Source organism: Oncorhynchus tshawytscha, linkage group LG15 (assembly GCF_018296145.1).
Source record: "Oncorhynchus tshawytscha isolate Ot180627B linkage group LG15, Otsh_v2.0, whole genome shotgun sequence".
NCBI classification, from domain to species: Eukaryota; Metazoa; Chordata; class Actinopteri; order Salmoniformes; family Salmonidae; genus Oncorhynchus; species Oncorhynchus tshawytscha.
The window spans coordinates 22,582,047-22,597,463 of record NC_056443.1 but is presented as its reverse complement, the minus strand read 5'-3'; the positions used below and the strand labels follow the sequence as shown (position 1 = coordinate 22,597,463).

Genomic DNA, 15,417 nt, shown 5'->3' with positions numbered 1-15,417 from the left:
CAGTGGGTTAACTACCTTGTTCAGGGGCAGAAAGGCCGATTTAGCAACCTGCCGCGAGTCATGCCACACATCTATTTCTATTTACAACATTCCCAGACCTCTTCAGCTGCGTTTTTTAAATTTTACATTCCCATATTCTTAATATCCAAAGAATCCTCTTAATGTTTTTTACTATTGTGTGTTATAGTCATATCTCTTACAAAACACCCTCGCGTTGCAATAGTCCCTCACGCTACCGTCATACCCGCCATCCACCTTCCACCACTTCTATGGGGCATACGGTGTGTAGTTACTCCGTCGAGGCTGAGGTGCTGGTAGCAGAATTTGTTCCCTGAGGTCTGGCCATAACCTTTGGCTCGTCTCTCCTCATCCTAGGTCTTGTGTTGCACCAACAGTCTCTGGGCCAAGCAAGGATAGATTTATGTATTTATTATGGATCCCCATTAGCTGCTGCAAAGGCGGTTTACTCATGTGGTGCATTGTGTAAGATCTCTCATCTGTAGCCTGAGTCATTTTTGTAAGAGTCAAGGGGGTTTGCCTGTAGCTTAGGCCCTTTTTGTTGTGGTTCAGGTTAGTACTATGTGTACCTAATGGGTTCATCAACCCAGGTTAGTGAAGGATAAAGAACTTGCTGAATGTTGATTTATGTTAAGCATTTGAGAGACCTCTTGCGAATGTTTATGAATATTTCATATCAAAAGAATAATCATACGTAGGCCAAGCCACTTCTTTCTGACTACAGTCAGTAAGTATGGAAAAGTTGAATAAATCGTAGAGGGGGAATGTTTGAAGCGCTTGGCTATATTTGTCTCATCAATCATCGGGACCTGTAAACTGTCCGACCCACCCTTACATTCCGGGAATGTGGTTTCAGTCATCCGGCCTGAGAAAGCGCCCATTCTTCAAAACACGTATCAGTGTACCAGGAAATGCATATGTTTATGACGGACTGAGCTTACAGTGTCTTGGACTTCTGCCACGGTGCTAGAGGGATAAAGCCGTAGTACTCAAACCCATATGTTTCGTTCATCCATAGGCCCTTCGGTATGAAATGGTATTAAAATACAATAACCCACAAGCTCTGCAGCAGTCTGGGTTATTGTCCCTAAATAGGGAGGGAGAAGAGAGACAGTCGAAGTCCATTCTGTGGTTTGGTGCCTAATTCGTTGTTGACTCGCTGTTCCTACAGGATGAACAGGGGCTTATCTTAGAAATACAACATGTGAGAGAGGGAATTGTGAGCAGTCAAAACCCACTATATAAAAAGCCGCTAATCTGTCGCAATGTCTGAGTAGGATTATGTTCGTCAGGGAAAAAAGTCCCAAGCCGCTCATATTTGGAGAAGTGCTCTCCCCCCCGTTCTAAAATCAAAAGGAATGACCCAGATTCAATCAATCAAGACCCTTTCAAAGTTTCCACAATTCCCCCACAACTCATAACCCTATGGGTAATACAACTCCATTCATTCAGGTCCCAGAGAATATCTTATAAATACGTTACAAGTTAGTCGTAGTGATTGAGCAGTCACTTTTGTGCGTCTGCTTAGTTCCACATAGCTAATCCTGTGGCAGTATAGAAAGGGCATCAGGTTTGTCGCCCGAAGTCAAAAGACTTCCACACAGTTTGCCTCCTCTCAAACTATTTGGATATTTCACTAATGTTAACCGACCATCCACTTCTCTAAACTTTTGAGTTGACGTAAGCCACAATATGTGTCTTATTACATCTCCTTTATGTTCTGATTGTCTTGGTGGCTTGTCGTGATGCTCCATGCGGGTCACCCATATGTTGAAGAGATTGGTAGACGGAGCCTTGAATACACTGCAGGGCTTCAGCGCATTTAATCCCCCTCCCACACGCCTTCCCTTGTATGTACTGTTTACATTCCTTTCCCATCTATCGGCTTCGTTGTTTTAATCTCCATTCAGCCTGGGTTGTGATGTCGGAGGACGGAAAAAGACAAATGGATAAAAAAAGAAGTGCTGTTCACCAACTGTGGTATGATGAAGACTCTGGGTTTGTGTGATAAATGTAGTTGGTGTTTCCATAATATATCCTTTATCGTGTGTGTGTGTGTGTGTGTGTGTGTGTGTGTGTGTGTGTGTGTGTGTGTGTGTGTGTGTGTGTGTGTGTAGAGAGAGAGAGAGATAAACACTGTGTAGGTTGGTGTATTGTGCCCGAGAACTCTTTAACCTTGCCGATGCTTTCCATGTACGTGTGGGCATCTTCATAATATGCACTTTGAAAATCCCTGTCATGACTAATGCCGTTTCAATGCCAAATTAAGGAATGGACTTTAGTCCACGGAAAGATGCAAGTTATCATGCCTTTGTATGGCAGACACAGTATGACTTGCACTCCGAAAAGGATTGAGTGAAAGGGGTCAAAGGCCATACCCAATTGACACATACACACACACACACAGTACACGTGTACCATGGTTCTCTACGACGTCCTTGACTCTCGTTTTAAAAACCTTTCACTGCTTAAAGACATTTTGCTGTAGTGTGGGGATAAAAGAAAGAGAAGACTCATTTGCCTCTACTTGAATTGTTATTATAACTTTTTTATTTATTTTTACGGTCATGCAGTTTTTAAAGGGTTTTTGTTCCAGGCTGGGAGACGGGCTGAATGAAAAAGATTGATGCTGTGGCGTGCAGCTGGGATAGACAATGAATGAAGTCTACTGTGGCAGGAGGACCATCACTAAAGCGTAATGGGTCCCTACAGAGGGACAAGGATATTGACCTGTCCGTCACTCTTGCTCGCTCCCTTTCCTTTGTTCTCTCTTTTTTATTCCCTCTTTCTCTCTCTCACTCCCTCCCTCTCACTTCCCATTTATCTCTGCTACTTCTCTCTCACTATCTACAGTGCCTTCAGAAAGTATTCATACCCCTTGACTTATTCCACATTTTGTTGTTACAGCCTGAATTCAAAATGAATTAGTTTTATTTTCTCACCCATCTCCACACAATACCCCAAAATGATAAACTGAAAACATATTTTCAGAAATTCTATCAAATGTGTTGACATTAGAATACAGAAATATTTAATGTACATAGTGCATTTGGAAAGTATTCAGACCCCATGACTTTTTCCACATTTTGTTATGTTACAGCCTTATTCTAAAAATGATTAAATTAATGTTTTTTCTCAACAATCTACACACACAACACCCCATCATGACAAAGCAAAAACAGGTTTTTAGAAATGTATAAATAAAAAACGGAAATACCTTATTTCCGTAAGTATACAGACCCTTTGTTATGAGGCTCGAAACTGAGCTCAGGTGCATCCTGTTTCCATTGATCATCCTTGAGATGTTTCTACAACTTGATTGGAGTCCACCTATGGTAAATTCAATTGATTGGAGGGGAAAGAAACGCACACCTGTTTAGGCGACGTGCTGCTAGCAGAGAAGAACACTTGAAAAAGGAAAGGAGAGCCTCGCAGTCTAGGAGCTCAGATGCACTAATTGAATAACCTAATAACCAGCGTTTCGACAGACAAGCTGTCTTCATCAGGGTATAATGATAAACACTGTGTGTCACTAGTTTATATAGTGTCAAAAGACACACACGAGTATCTTTAATCATGGCCGGCTGTGGCATGATATCGTTGGTTAATTTACAGATTTAAGTAGAACATATAAAAAACAGAAATGGATAGCATACGATCATAGATACAATTAGGCTACATAGGCCTACAAACATTTAAAATGAATAGAAAAATAACAAGAATGGCTTCAGATAAACGTTGAGTCTGACGGGAACAAGGGTCTTTTAAATTAAAGATCCAGGCAGGCTCACCTTTTTAAAAATACAATTATTTTGAAATGTTTTGTTGGATTTGCCCCAAACATAATGCTTTTTTGCCAAATTGTTTGCAGTATTAATTTAGTGCCTTGTTACAAACACAATGCATGTTTTGATCCATCCTCAGTTTTGTATCACAGCCATTAAACTTTTTTAAAGCGTTTTCCTTCCTCTTCGGCAACTGAGTTAGTAGTGACTGGGTGTATTGATACACCATCCAAAGTGTAACCTCATCATGCTCAAAGGGATATTCAATGTCTGCCAATAGGTGCCCTTCTTCCTCTGCAAGGCATTGTAAAACCTCCCAGGTCTTTGTGGTTGAATCTGTGTTTGAAATTCACTGCTGAACTGAGGGGACCGTACAGATAATTGTATGAGTAGGGTACAGAGATGAGGTAGTCATTCAGAAATCATGTTCAACACTTATTGCACACAGAGTGAGTCCATGCAACTTACTTTGTGACTTTTCAAGCGCATTTTTACTCCTGAAGTTATTTAGGCTTGCCATAACAAAGGGGTTCAATACTTACTGACTCATGACATTTCATCTTTTTTCGTTTTTTAACTAATTTGTACTAAATGTTGAAACACAATTCCACTTCCACATTATGTGGTATTGTGCTACATAATCTAAATGTAAACCTTTTATAATTCAGGCTTTAACACAATGGAATGGGGACGAATTCAATGGGTGTGAATACTTTCTGAAGGTGCTCTGTACACTGTTGTACAAATGTGCAACCATACACACTTTAATATACACACTATATATAAAAGCGCTTCCTTTTTGCATTATGTACTCTTTCATCCTTTCTTTCTTACTGTCTCTTTCACCCTACCACACCATCCACACTTCTCATTTCAGACCTTTCCAGACCAGGTTAGATGAGACTTGTGGCTCCTCTCTCCTCTGAAGAACATAGCACACAATTTTCCCTTATTGCCACTGGAGACAGACTAATAACAGATACTTTGTCAGCCTGAGTGTTCCACTGTGATGCTCTTCCCCCAGCTAGTACACTCAAACAGACATGCAAGGAGGACACAACCGGGACTCGTTTTCTCTGAATAAGTGAAAGTAAATTCAGAGTGTTTGTTTCTTTTTGACATGTTTATACCTCAAACGCAACTGACCTGAGGAAGAACTCAGTCCCTGTGGTTGGAGTCATTGCACCATATTATGGCTGTTTTGGGAAATGTCTTGAAGATATTATTGTAAACATTGATTATGTAGCAATTCAGTGCAGCTAATGCTACGGGTCACTTATCTCAAATCCATGACTATTGTGTCATAAACAGCTTTTTGGACTCATCTATATCCTTTTGATTTCAAACAGTATTTCAGTACATTGACAACTGAAGGAGGAGATTGATACAGACTCTATCCTGTATTTTCGTTGTCTAACACTGAAGAATCTGTGTCATCGACAGTGGACGCCACAGCCCCAGTATTTGACAGACACCAGAGTAGTGTCTGTTTAATAGGAGGGGGGATGGGGTGATGACTGAACCCATTCATTGTCATTTGGTGGTGGCAGCGGTGGGATCAAGCAGCGATTATAGCGATTACGATTTGTGCTTACATGGGGCTCTGCGTTTTGTGCCACATCCACCGTCGTCAGCTGTGCTGTCTAAAACCTAATCTGTCCTCTATAACAAACAGCAGATGAGGGAGCAGGCGGCAAAGGGTAGGGAGGGAAGGCTTGGCTGGGGGCTGCTGTAGCAGGGGTTGTGGCCAAATTGAAAAATGAAGAACCAGACTCCCCCCCCAACAAGCCCCGAGATGTTGAATACTCAATTTACATTTTACTGAAGCAAGCCATTAATGTCAACATGAGTCTTTTTTTTCTCTCCTTCCTTAATACGATCACCTTTTTTCTTTCTGTCCGTGTTCCGAGACGGAGTAAGTATGCGAGTGGTACTTTGCTCAGTCTGTCGAAAAGTGAAATAGTTTTTATCCAAATGTCATACAGTTGACAAGACGATGACAAGCGTTTATTTCTTTATTTATATAATGTTCTGCTGGACTGCTTACTGCAGATGCTGAATGTACTATTTCTTTTTTTTTTTGCCAGTTTTTGCTGCTTTTTCTGCAGTAATTTAAGATCTACTGCAATAATATGTCAAGTTTACAGTATACGCCGTACATCACATAATCCATAGTAATTTGAACAGTTTGAAATTTCATTCCATTAGACAACACACCTTGCATGTTAAGCGTTTGGAAGGTACATATTGATACTTTCCACATTTTGTTACGTTACAGCCTTATTCTAAAATTGATTAAATAAAACAATTATCTCAGCAATCTACACACAATACCCCATAATGAAACACATTTTTTTGTGTGCTAATTTATAAAAATAAAAAAACACATTTTTACATAGGTATTCAGACCCTTTGCTACATTAAGCTCAGATGGATCTTGTTTCCATTGATCATCCTTGAGATGTTTCTACAACTTGATTGGACCCCACCTGTGGTAAATTCAATTGATTGGACATGATTTGGAAAGACACACACCTGTCTATGTAAGGACCCACAGTTGACAATGCATGCCAGAGCAAAAAACAATGCATGAGGTCAAAGGATTGTGTCAGCACAGATCTGCAGCATTGAAGGTCCCATAGAACACAATGGAAGAAGTTTGGAACCACTAACACTCTTCCTAGAGCTGGCCGCCCGGCCATACAGAGCAATCGGGGGAGAAGGGCCTTGGTGAGGTAGGTGACCAAGAACCCGATGGTCACTCTGACAGAGCTCCAGAGTTCCTTTGTGGAGATGGGAGAAACTTCCAGAAGGACAACCGTCTCTGCAGCACTCCACCAATCAGGCCTTTGTTAGTGGCCAGATGGAAGCCACTCCTCAGCAAATGACATCCCACTTGAAGTTTGCCAAAAGGCACTTAAAGACTCTCAGACCATGTGAAACAACAATCTCCGGTCTGATGAAACCAAGATTGAACTATTTGGCCTGAATGCCAAGTGTCACGTCTGGAGGAAACATGGCACCATACCTACGATGATGCATGGTGGTGGCAGCATCATGCCGTGGGGATGATTTTCAGCGGCAGGGACTGAGAGACTAGTCTGGATCGAGGGAAAGATCAACGGAGCAAAGTACAGAGAGATCCTTGATGAAAACCCGCTACAGAGCACTCAGGACCTCATACTCGGGGCGAAGGTTCACCTTCCAACAGGACAACGACCCTAAGCACACAGCTTAGACAATGCAGTAGTGGCTTCGAGGGAATGTTTTATCATTATGGAGTATTGTGTGTAGATTGAGGGAAAAAAAACTATTCAATACATTTTAGAATCAGGATGTAACGTAACAAAATTTGGAAAAAAGTCGAGGGGTCTGAATACTGTTCAAATAATACCCCTTAAAGCGGTGAATTGGCAGCATAAACAGTGTGCTGGCCTTGCTGTTTTTCAGAGGTGTACTTTTTCTCTTTAGTTTTTTCTTATTGTATCTTTTCTTTAATTTATTTTTCTCAAGGGTGTGGATCAGTTTTAATATTACAGATATATTGTTGTAATTGTCTGCATCGTGTAATTGTCTGCAAATTGAAAAATTAGACGTTTTGAATCCGGTGTCGTTTTGCGTGTCAATTCATAAACCATGTGCCATGGAATCAGTACATCGAAAATCTCTTCCCAACTATTTTGCAATCTATATGGCACAGCTGTAAAAATTTTGGTCCTGAAATTAAATTGGTATATCTCTTTATTTATCACAATTTTCTTTAACCATTTTTGGTCTTTAATGCAGGGCTGACACAGACTTTCCCCCTTCCACTTGCCTCTTCCATTTTTGTGGTAATGCTGCAATTAGTTGGTTGTAATTTTGGGTAGAGCAGACATTTCCATATGTCTGTGTTAGCTGCATGTGTGACAACTCCACCAGTCCTATTTATGATGCAATTTCCAAAAAAATACCTTTTTTACATTTTTTTTAAATCTAAATATGTTTTTTATTTTTATCAATTAGTATATTTGAGTTTAACCACTATTTGTTGTTTTTTCAGGTGGAATAAACTGAAATTGCAACCAACTTTCTAAGGCTTGTTTAAAAAGCAACAATATTTTGGAGATTTTGTTTTCAAATAACCGAAAGTGAGCAGTTCTAATCTGAATAAAGGGAAAAAGGCCATTCTTGAACATGGGGTGAGACAATCTTAATAATTTACTAGAGAACCATTTTGGATTTAAGTATAACTTTTGTATGACCGATGCCTTTAGTGAGAAGTCTAATATTGAATCATTTCTGCCCTAGGAATTCATAGGTGTTCCTTATTAACCCAGCACCTACGGTTTGAAAGATGTGCGTATGACCACAAACTTTTCAAAGCATACCCCCAAGGTACAGATCTCAGATCAGCTTCCCCTCCCCCAATTACTTATTTAAATCAATCAACACCATGCGAATCCGTTGGTTCACCCTGCTAGTTCAAAGGGTCTGTGTCTGAGCCAAGAGTCTGAAACCCTGATTTATCCTCCTAATTGGTCATTGTGAAGTCGTAGTGCCAAGTGGGACTTGATGTGTTTAATTTTAACTAATTATTTTGTATTTTTTTTGGGGGGGGGGTTATTCATCTGGAGTACCATGTGCTTTGAGAAAGCCAGTTCACATGAGACCGAGGCATGTGTTCCAAATGGCACCCTATTCCCTACATAGTACACTACTTTTGATCAGAGCTCTATTGACCCTGGTCTAAAGTAGTGCACTAAATAGGGCTATGGTCAAACATAGTGTTGCAAATAGGGAATGAGGGGGTGCCATTCCTGTTGCAACTTGATAGAGGTTAAGTTGCATGCTGTGTAGATGTGCCACAATGCCTTGTGGGAACTGGAATATTGGTCAAGACAGATGTAAAGGCATGGATTAAATGTGCAACCCACATCGTGGAGTATTGTATATTTTAATCCACCCCAGAGGAAATGTATTACAAACCATGATGAAAGTTTTGGAAATGACATGACATTCAGTCAACATGTTTTAATCAAAAATAAACTCTTATGTGGAGAATGGTATTGGCTTTGTATAATAGCCCTTCTGTAAAGAGAGCTCTCCTCTTTAAATATTCAGGGGGGTATATTTAAATCTATTAATCATGATAAACAGGAGAAATAACATGATTGCTTCTTCAAGTAAAATGTATTTACGATAATGTACTGTGTGGGTGTGTGTGTGTGTGTACATGTATGTTCACAAGTATATATGTGTGTGTGTGTGTACGCCTTTGTGTTTGAAGAGCTTACCCATAATACCTGTCCCAATTGACCTTGCCTTTCTAACTCCAGCTGACATCCAATCCCAACATCTACTCACCCCATCACCTTTGACAATTACAAGAGCACCCCATTCCTTGATAGTAAACTGAGAGAGAAACCTGCCTGGCGATAAGGAAGGCTTCTATAATTGTCTTCTTTCATTGGCCTGTACCTTATTTATTTGAGTGGCGTTTATAGCCTTTGGAATGAACTCTTCCTATGAACAAACGACCCTCCAGACATTTCTAACGGAGGCTCTCGCCCCTTAATCCGGGGTGAGTGAGTGACGGCGGGGGGGGGTCATGACCCCATAAAGCCTGGATGGGTGCTGAAGCTCTGGACCATATCTCATTAAGGGGGGAGGTTGTAAACGAGTCTTGCCTTCACTCTCTCCCCTTACTGGAGCGATTGATTAGTCCAGGGACAATCAATGTTAATTAAGGTGTGAGGGAACCTTTTAATTGTACTGCATGAATCATTGTGTCAGCTTGCGCCTTGACCTTCTTTGATTTACATTGTGAATGAATGGCTCCTCGTTGAGAAGTAAATACATTCTAGATATTGCCAGATGAACCTAGTAGATATCACAAGATTTTGATATGAGTTTTAGATTTATGCATAGCTTGTCAAGGATGATGAAGAGGATTGACTCTCATGCATAGGGCATATAGTATATTGTGAATGGCTCTCGGTGACAAGTTATTGAATTTTAGATACTGCCAGATGAACCTAGTAGATTGAAGTGGTGATTTGGTAGTCAATATGTTTTAGATATAGACAGGTAAGGCATGTAGATTTGGTAGTCAATACATTTTAGATGTAGCCAGGTAAGGCGTGTAGATTTGGTAGTCAATACGTTTTAGATATAGACAGGTAAGGCGTGTAGATTTGGTAGTCAATACATTTTAGATGTAGCCAGGTAAGGCGTGTAGATTTGGTAGTCAATACGTTTTAGATGTAGCCAGGTAAGGCGTGTAGATTTGGTAGTCAATACGTTTTAGATGTAGCCAGGTAAGGCGTGTAGATTTGGTAGTCAATACGTTTTAGATGTAGCCAGGTAAGGCGTGTAGATGTGGTAGTCAATACGTTTTAGATATAGACAGGTGAGGCGTGTAGATTTGGTAGTCAATACGTTTTAGATATAGACAGGTAAGGCGTGTAGATTTGGTAGTCAATACATTTTAGATGTAGCCAGGTAAGGCGTGTAGATTTGGTAGTCAATACGTTTTAGATGTAGCCAGGTAAGGCGTGTAGATTTGGTAGTCAATACGTTTTAGATGTAGCCAGGTAAGGCGTGTAGATGTGGTAGTCAATACGTTTTAGATATAGACAGGTGAGGCGTGTAGATTTGGTAGTCAATACGTTTTAGATATAGACAGGTAAGACGTGTAGATTTGGTAGTCAATACATTTTAGATGTAGCCAGGTAAGGCGTGTAGATTTGGTAGTCAATTCGTTTTAGATGTAGCCAGGTAAGGCGTGTAGATTTGGTAGTCAATACGTTTTAGATGTAGCCAGGTAAGGCGTGTAGATGTGGCAGTCAATACGTTTTAGATATAGACAGGTGAGGCGTGTAGATTTGGTAGTCAATACGTTTTAGATATAGACAGGTAAGACGTGTAGATTTGGTAGTCAATACGTTACACATATAGCCAGTTAATGCTAGTAGATTTTGTTTGATTGTATGTTTTAAGAGATTTTTGCATAGCTTGTCAAGGAATGTTAAGCAGAGGTTCACGTGCGTAGGGTATGTGACTTCTAACTCCTCTAGCTGTGGCATTGACCTTTTGTCGACATGTGCACAGATGATTCGATCATATCAATCAATACACTTTAATCAAATGAGTCCCTCCGTAACGCTGGTGCGTTTTGGACTAACCCTTTTTAAACACTGTTTGAGCTTAGGACTTCTGGATTGTACCATTTGGATTCGTTGGATTTTGTCCGTAGATACCATTAGTCTGTGTAATTTACGTGGGCTGAGCTAGAGTGGTGTTTGTGAGACAAGGGCAGATCCCAAAAGGGCCCGGTAACGGGTATTTTTACGAAAACGTCTATAGAGTCAATGGTTTGAGCACTATGATGCTCACAAGCTACACATGTGTCTTTAGAACGTAAGGTGTTCTTGTCCATAGAAGATCATAGGAAATCCCAGGACAGCGTCTATAATACTATAATATGCTCACATAGTCGCTGTCACAAACTCCACACTGACTAGTTGGATATTCATTTTTCCAGTGAGAAAACAATTTCTGTGCTTACAGCATTTATACACTATATACAAAAGGATGTGGACACTCCTTCAAGTTAGTGGATTCAGCTATTTCAGCCACTCCCGTTGCTGACAGGTGTATAGAATTGAGTACACAGCCATTGCAATCTCCAGAGACAAACATTGGCAGTAGAATGGTTTTAGTGACTTTCAATGCCACCTTTCCAACAAGTCAGTTCATCAAATTTCTGCCCTTGTAAAGCTGCCCCGGTCAACTGCAAGTGCTGTTATTGTGAAGTGGGAAATGTCTAGCAGCAACAATGGCTCAGCTGCGAAGTGGTAGGCCACCCAATCTCACAGAACAGGACCTCCAGGTGCCTCGGTTTCAACACTCACCAAGTTACAAATTGCCTCTAGAAGCAACGTCAGCACAAGAACTGTTCGTCGGGAGCTTCATGGAATTGGTTTCCATGGCCGAGTAGCCGCACACAAGCCTAAGATCAAAATGTGCGATGCCAAGCGTGGGCTCGAGTGGTGTAAAGCTTACTGCCATTGGACTCTGGAGAAGTGGAAACACGTTCTCTCGAGTGATGAATCACGCTTAACCATCTGGCAGTCCGAATGACAAATCTGGGTTTGGCGGAAGCCAGGAGAACGCTACCTGCCCAAATGCATAGTGCCAACTAAAGTTTGGTGGAGAAGGAATAATGGTCTGGGGCTGTTTTTCATGGTTCGGGCTAGGCCCCTTAGTTCCAGGGAAGGGAAATTTTAACGCTACAGTATACATTGACATTCTATGCGATCCTGTGCTTCCAACTTTGTGGCAACAGTTTCGGGAGAGCCTTTCCTGTTTCAGCATGACAATCCCCCCCAGTGCACAAAGTGAGGTCCATACAGAAATGGTTTGTAAGATCAGTGTGGATCAACTTCACTGGCCTGCACAGAGCTGTCGTGTCTTTAGCATCATTAAACTGAAGTATTTAGTATTACGCAATTAAATTTATTAATCATGTAACTGTAGGAAGTTGGGGCACCAAGGAAAATATTCAGATTACAAAGTTATAATTTCCTAATAACTTTTCAGATATTTTATATCTGATAAATTAGTCTTCGAATTAATGAATTATTTACTTTACCTCACGTTAGTCTCATTCAAAACGCAGTCTTCACTCATTCCAAACCCAGTCTTCACTATGAGTCATCCATACATCAATTGTCTTAAATAATTAATTTTTCTAACTAAGCAATTCACAGAAATGCATAAACAAACAGTAGATAAGTACAAGGAAATGATAACGGAGTTTCCCTAGTGGGATAAACCGGTATTACGGCCTGGTGGACAAAAGGGGAAGTGGGGCCCAACTGAGCTGAGACACTACAAAGTTGATAATTATAATAATTGAAATGCTGATCCTTTGCACATGAACGCTCACTCATTCGGGAACAATTGCAATCAATATATATATTTACGCTCAGTGTGTCGTCGGGATCTTTGTTGAAAAGTTTGTTTCTGTTGGAGAGTTTTCGTCCTCTCGCTCTCTCTCTCTCTCTCTCTCGCTCTCTCTCCCTCTTTCATGGTTAGAGTGGATTGTTCAGAGTGACATTCATTCATATTGTTGTAGAATGGATGTTTCGGCGCTTGTCGTTCTTCGCGTTCAATGATACCGAATTGTTATTCTGTCGGTATCGATAGTCTAAGAGTTTAACCACGTGGTATGGTTAAAAGATTCAGCAATGGTCTGCAACCTTCGTCCTCTCGTAATGGAGAAAATCATGGTCAAGTGAGAATTTCTCAAAGTTGGGGTTTTTATTCAGGAGTTGCAGAAAAGGGCCTGTCCCAGGATGCCCGACCCTAACTTTGCTCATGGGCGGTCCTCTGATTTAGTTAAACTCAAAAGGGAATTGGAGTTTCCTTCATTAACCTCTCTGGGATAGACGGGACAGTCGCATCCCACTTGGCCAATTGCCAGGGAAAATGCAGAACGCCAAATTCAAATAAAATGCTATAAAAATCAAACTTTCATTAAATCACACATGTAATATACCAAATTAAAGCTACACTCGATGTGAATCCATCCAAAATGTCAGATTTCAAACAGGCTTTTCGGGCGAAAGCATAAGATGCTATTATCTGATGATAGCACAACAGTAAACAAAGAGAGAGTAGCATATTTCAACCCTGCAGGCACCACACAAAACGCAGAAATAAAATATAAATCATGCCTTACCTTTGACAAGCTTCTTTTGTTGGCACTCCAATATGTCCCATAAACATCACAAATGGTCCGTTTGTTCGATTAATTCCATCAATATATATACAAAATGTCCATTTATTTGGCGCGTTTGATCAAGAAAAAAACTGGTTCCAACCTGCGCAACGTCACTACAAAATATCTCAAAAGTTACCTGTAAACTTTGCCAAAACATTTCAAACTACTTTTGTAATACAACTTTAGGTATTTTTAAATGTTAATAATCAATCAAATTGTAGACGGGACAATCTGTGTTCAATACAGGAAGACAACAAACTAACGCTACTTTTCTAGTCATTCGCCTTCTCAAAAAGTCCACTTCAAATGACACATTCAAAATGGCCGTACTTCTTCATTACACAAAGGCATAACCTCAACCAATTTCTAAAGACTGGTGACATCCAGTGGAGGAACTACAAACAAGTCCCTTAGAAATCTAGTTTCCCAATGAAAACTCATTGAATAGACAGTGACCTCAAAGCAAAAAAATCTGAATGCTTTGTCCTTGGGGATTTGCCTGCTACATAAGTTATGTTATACTCACAGACATGATTCAAACAGTTTTAGAAACTTCAGAGTGTTTTCCATGCAAATCCACTAATAATATGCATATCTTATATTCTGGGGATGAGCAGCAGGAAGTTGAATTTGGGCACGCTATTTATCCAAAAGTGAAAATGCTGCCCCCTATCCCGAAGAAGTTTTAAACAGTCCAAAATCACATTACACAATTTTACAAACAGTATCCTCCTCATTCATTCATTTTATACAACAATTAGATGTAAACCTCAAATCTGATGCTATTATATAAACAGCGTTATGGTAATGTGGCCACACCGTCTCCCATTAGCTTCACCAAAATGTAAAAAACGGACCAGTTCGTAGCTGTATTCTTCACCGAATTTTTTATACCTTCTTTGGAACATAAATGTTGTTCGGACCTCAAGTTCTGTGAGGTTGAAGAAATTCCTTTGTTCTCTATGAAAATTCACTCTGTCTCTATACTGTGGCCATGAGGAGATACTCTCTTCGAGGAATTTACAACCTCTCTGACCACACCAGCCTAGTTGTAGGAGGCAGGGAGAGGGGGATGGGGCTTGCTGTACCCAAAGAGGGCAACTTCATGACAGAGCACTGACCTCAACCCCATCGACCACATTTGGGATGAATTGGAACGCCGACTGCGAGCCAGGCCTAATCGCCCAACATCAGTGTCCGACCTCACTAATTCTCTTGTGGCTCAATGGAAGCAAGTCACCGCAGCAATGTTCCAACATCAGTGGAAAGCCTTCCCAGAAGAGTGGAGGCTGTTATAGCAGCAAAGGGGTGACCAACTCCATATTAATGCCCAAGATTTTGGAATGAGATATTTGACGAGCGGTGGACCTTAATGGATGGATCTGTTTATGTCAAATTGTTTGATGTTCTGCTTGTAGCCCTGGTTGTCCTGAAAAGAAAATGGTAAAACCATTCAATGTGAGGCTAAATATAAGGTCTGGACAAGCAGATAAATGGTCAGATACTGTCAATGAAAAGTAATTTTTTTTTGCTGGGATCTGTGGACTGATGGGGTTAAGCATGTGATGGTAAATTTTGTGCAGTAAGCGGTGTCATTACGCCTGGTGACATCATCGGGTGCATGTGTTGGTTGAGCTTTGATTGATGAATGCCAAAAGTAAAATGGCACACGTAAGACACTGCCAGCCAAGTAATTGTGTTGATAATGAAAGCCGAGGTGAAGGCTCTTTCGCGTCTGAGACGATTTTGCACTCGGCCGACTGTTTCCTGTCCCCATCCGTCATACCCTGATTATCAGTCTGCACACAGTGCAAATTCATATCACGGCAGAGAAATCGACTACGT

General features: G+C 40.7%; 1 protein-coding gene across 12 annotated transcripts in view; it reads left to right on the top strand.

The window, feature by feature from the left end:
• Positions 1-15,417, top strand: part of LOC112232768 (adhesion G protein-coupled receptor L3-like) — a 328,717-nt gene that overhangs the window by 138,005 nt on the left and 175,295 nt on the right. The window lies entirely within an intron of this gene.